This window comes from Musca vetustissima, unplaced genomic scaffold (genome assembly GCF_032173495.1).
Source record: "Musca vetustissima isolate MV318-11 ecotype Yass unplaced genomic scaffold, APGP_CSIRO_Mvet_v1 utg4186, whole genome shotgun sequence".
Lineage (NCBI taxonomy): Eukaryota > Metazoa > Arthropoda > Insecta > Diptera > Muscidae > Musca > Musca vetustissima.
This window is the reverse complement of record NW_026887616.1, coordinates 79819-85111: the sequence shown is the minus strand read 5'-3', so window position 1 is coordinate 85111 and position 5293 is coordinate 79819. Positions and strand designations below refer to the sequence as shown.

General features: G+C 36.8%; 1 pseudogene; it reads left to right on the top strand.

The window, feature by feature from the left end:
* Positions 1–1277: 1277 nt before the first annotated feature.
* LOC133335241 (membrane-bound alkaline phosphatase-like) lies at positions 1278–2828 on the top strand (annotated as a pseudogene).
* The last annotated feature ends 2465 nt before the right edge of the window (positions 2829–5293 follow it).

Genomic DNA, 5293 nt, shown 5'->3' with positions numbered 1-5293 from the left:
CGATTTTCACGAAACTTAGCACACATCACTCTAGACTTTATTCCGTACGCTGTGCCAAATTTCGTGCAAATCGAGAGATATATAAGGACTGTGGTACACCATTTACATAAAATCGGACTATGGGAGCTATAACTAAATCTGAACCGATTTTGAGGAAACTTAACACACATCATTCTAGTCCTTATTCATTACGCTGTGACAAATTTCATCCAAATCGGATCATAAATGCGACCTGTTCTTTGTTTACAATTTAACATGGACAGACATACGGACGGACATGCGTAAATCGACTTAGAAAGTGATTCTATGCATATTCTGTTACAAATATATGCACAAAGACATAATACCCTGGACCACAGTGTGGTGAAGGGTATAAACATCCTAGAAGTACTAGCAATGTCTGTGCACAATTTCTGAGTTATATTTTACATATTGTGGATTCTAACGTGATTTCAACACACGGACAAACGGACAGGCATAAATCGACATAGAATATTTCGTGGTGTTGCAAACGGAAAAACAAATTTAATATACACTTCACCTTATGGTGGAGGGTATAAACATATTATTCTACTTTGATAATATTGTTTAGGGTATAAAAATTTTGGACCGTCAAATCTAAAAATTTGACAGTTTTTTAGCGTAGAAAATCGCCGAAATTTGGTATGGAGAATGACGAATAATAACATCATTGAACTACTCCACACACCACAATGCATACGAATGTGGATACAATATGCGTCTTAAGGATACCCCTTTTGCATATACCCGATGTGGTTTAGGTTTCCATTAACATTTTAGATTTTATAATCACTAACTCACTGATGAATATTCCTACTTCTTAAACTGTAATAAAGCAAGTAAATAAATTCAATCACAACGACTATTGTCTTATCAGAAAATAATTGCACACACGATAATATATCCATCATATGCATAAACATATACAGTATTTAAATAACATTGTAAAGGTTGTGGGAATATAAGATAACTAAATTCGTTTACAATCGCAATATATAGCCACACTTAAGTAGGCTTGCCCCAAAAAATATAAATACCAATTTTGGCTAACTTCTGCATCACAGTCTTAGCGTTCATAGTCAAGCCAACAATACCTAGGTACCACAACAATGGCAAAATATATTTTCTGTTTTCTCGTCGTGTCTGTGGCCGTAGCACTTGCTTCTGGTCACATTATAGATGACACTAGTTTCCATAGTCCTCAGAAATTGGCAGGCCAAAATGTGAATACCAGAAATACAATTGTACGAGAATCAATGGGTGTAAATAAGCCTACTCCAGAAGAGGAAAAGGATCCGGAATTTTGGCGTTCTATGGCAAGTGAGGAAGTTTTGAAGGCTATTGGAAAACAAAATCTGAATATAAATAAAGCCAAAAATATTATCATGTTCCTTGGTGATGGAATGTCCTTATCTACGGTGACAGCTGCTCGTATTCTTAAGGGCCAACGTAAAAGTCATAATGGTGAAGAAGATGCCTTGAGTTTTGAAAAATTTCCCCACGTGGCATTGAGTAAGGTAAGTAAATCTACTGACTTATAAAAAATTTATATGAGTGAAACCTATAATCCTCAAAATTTAGACATACTGTGCCAATGCCCAAGTACCCGACTCAGCCTGTACTGCCACCGCATATTTGTGTGGTGTAAAAGGTAATATTGTAACGATTGGTCTTAGCGCCAATATAACAACTGCAGTGCTAGTATGGACCCCGCCAATCATGTTTCATCCATTGCTGCTTGGGCCCAAAAGGCTGGCAAATCAACTGGTTTCGTCACAACTACCAGTTTGACCCATGCCAGTCCAGCTGGTACCTACGCTCATGTTGCCAATCGTTTGTATGAAAGTGATGTAGATATTAAATCGTTTGGGCAAGATCCCGAAACTTGCTTGGATATGGCCCAACAACTTGTGTTGCAGGAACCTGGACGCAATTTCAACGTTATGATGGGTGGTGGTATGGCTAAATTTTTACCAAAAACTGTTATAGATGCCCATGGAAATAATGGTATACGTGATGATGGTCTAAATCTCCTCAAAACTTGGCAGATCATGCATCCCGAAATACCGCCAATGTTTCACATATTATGGGTATATTTAATACCAAATCAATGGACTATGCAGCGGTGGCAGATAAATCGAAACAACCTTCGTTATCGGATATGACTGAAACTGCTTTGAAACTTTTGCAGCGCAATGAACAGGGCTATTTTGTATTTATCGAAGGTGGCAACATTGATACGGCTCATCATGAAAATAAGGCAGCCATGTCTTTGGATGAAACATTGGAATTTGAGAGGGCCATTGAATTAGCATATAACATGACAAACCCCGAAGAGACACTCATTGTAGTTACAGCTGATCATGGTCATGGTCTCACAATTAATGGTTATCCTGGTCGTGGTTCATCCATATTGGGTTTAAATCCACACGATGTCGGATCAGATGGTCTAAAGTACTCCACACTCAGCTATACATTGGGACGAGAGCAGTATATCGATGCGAATGGTAAACGTTTGGATTTGGAAAAGATTCCCCGAAATATTGGTAAGAACACTTGTTGAAACAATTAATTCGTGAAATAATTAATTTTATTTCTTTCTTTAATTTTTAGAAACTGTATATCCTAGTTACATAAAATCCGATAATGGCCATCATTCAGGCGAAGATGTTGGAATTTTTGCCACGGGACCATTTGCCCATTTATTCACTGGTGTATTGCAAGAACATACAATTCCACATTTGATGGCTTATGCCGCTTGCATTGGTGATGGACCAACAATGTGCGATGCAAATTCTGATGTTTAATTGATCGATTTTAAAAATCTAAAATTGTATAGAATATTCTAAAGTGATCATCTTACATCTATCTCCGGTCAAGATAGATGTGAGATGAATATTTTAATGACACAGTATTAACTGTGAAACTAAAATTAAAAATACATTCAATCAAAAGTAGATGAAAGCAAAATGTGTCGTGTTTATTAAAATGAAAACTATTAGAAAATAATGGGAGCAGTATAGTCGAGCGGGACACACCATATACTATTCTGAACAACTACGACTGATGTTTAACTACGTGTGGTAGTTAAACATCAGTGGTAATTGTCGTAATTGTAATAATATACCTTTATATTAGGCCGTAGAGCCAATTTTCATTAGCGGCCGACTTTTCCGTATAATGTTTTCATACGGCCCATACGTGGTATTGGACCTACCTTATAAAGTGGACCAATATCAAAATCTGTCATTCCGTTTGCTAACCCTTGTACCCTTCACCGGATACATTCAACTTTGTGGAAAAACGTGCCCACACTTATGAAAATTCCAGAGGGTTTTAATTGTTATTGGAGAGATCTACGGAAGGAACCACGATATTTCTTAAAACGAAATTTCGGCGGCAGTCCCTTAATGGTTTGGGAGCATTTTATAACGACGGAATGCTTGATTTGGCATTTCCTAGTTGTCGGATGAATTCAATGGAGTCTTAGAAGACAAATTAGCATTAGTTATTAGTTTTTCAGAAGGACAACGCGTCAGTTCAGTCGCAATACTAAACCGATTTTCACGAAACTTAGCACACATCATTCTAGACTCAATTCAGTACATTATGCACAAGTTCGTGCAACTAGAAATATATATATAGGGACTTTGGTGCACCATTTACATAAAATCGAACGAAACTATACACGGGAGCTATATCTAAATCTGATCCAATTTTCGCGAAACTTAGCACACATTACTCTAGACTTAATTCCGATTTTCCCCAATTTCAATAGGTTTCGTCCTTGGGTTAAATAAGTGACCTATGCCAAATTTCATTTAATTCGGATCATAAATGCGACCTGGACTTGGTTTACAATTTAACATGGACAGACGGACATGCATAAATCGACTTAAAAAGTGATTCTATGCATATTCTCAAAATGAACCATGTGTCTATCTCGTTTCTTTTGCCTGTTACAAACATATGCACAAAGACATAATACCCTGTACCACAGTGTGGTTTTGCTGTTTATACCCTTCACCACACAGTGGTACAGGGTAGTATGTCTTTGTGCATATGTTTGTAACAGGCAAAAGAATCGAGATAGACACATGGTTTATTATTTAGTGTACAATTAACATGAATAGGTCAAAATAGTATATGGAAGGTATACTATATCTATATCTGATTCGATTTCAAGGAAACTTGCCAGATATTGATTTATATTAACTTCAGTACGTTGTGTCAACCGGCCTAGGGTCTTCAATGCACCATTAATTCAGTACGCTATACTAAAATCGAAAGATATAGGGGACTTTGGTGCAGCATTTACATAAAATCGGACGAAAATATATATGACAGCTATATCTAAATCTGAAAGGATTTTCACGAAACTTAGAATACGCCATTCTAGACTTAATTTTGAACGCTATGACGAAATTCGTGAAAATCGAAAGATTTGCAGGGACTTTTGTGGAACATTTACCTAAAATCGGGCGAAACTATGTATGGGACCAATTTCCAAGAAACTTAACACACATCATTCTAGACTTAATTCAGTACGCTATACCAAAAATTCGTACAAATCAAAAGATTTACAGAGACTTTGATGGAACATTTACCTTAAATCGAGCGAATCTATATATGGCAGCTATATCTAAATTTGAACCGAATTTTACGAAACTTTGCACACATCACTGTCGACTTAATTCAGTACGCTTTGCCAAAATTCGTGCAAATCTAATGATTTTTAAGGACTTTGGTGCCCCATTTACCTTAAATCGGACGAAACTATATATGGGAGCTATATCTAAATCTGAACTGATTTTCTCCAATTTCAATAGGGTTCCTCCTTGGGCTAAACCAATGAGCTGTGACAAACTTCATCCAATTCGGATCATAAATGCGAACTGTACTTTGCTCACAAAAATACATGGACGGACGGACAGACTGACGGCTCAGAATGTAATTCTATGCATATTCTCAAAAGGAACCATGTCCTGTTACAAACATATCCACACAGACATAATACCTGTACCACAGTGTGGTGAAGGGTATAAAAAGTACGGGTCGCATTTTTGATTGGAATTGGATGAAATTTGGCACAGCTCATTTATTTGGCCCAAGGATGAACCCTATTGAAATTGGGGAAAATCGGTTCAGATTTAGGTATAGCTCCCATATATATATTCGTCCGATTCAAGGTAAATTGTATACCAAAGTCTCTATATATATTTCGATTTGCACGAAATTTGACAATTAAGTCTAAAATGATGTGTGCAAAGTT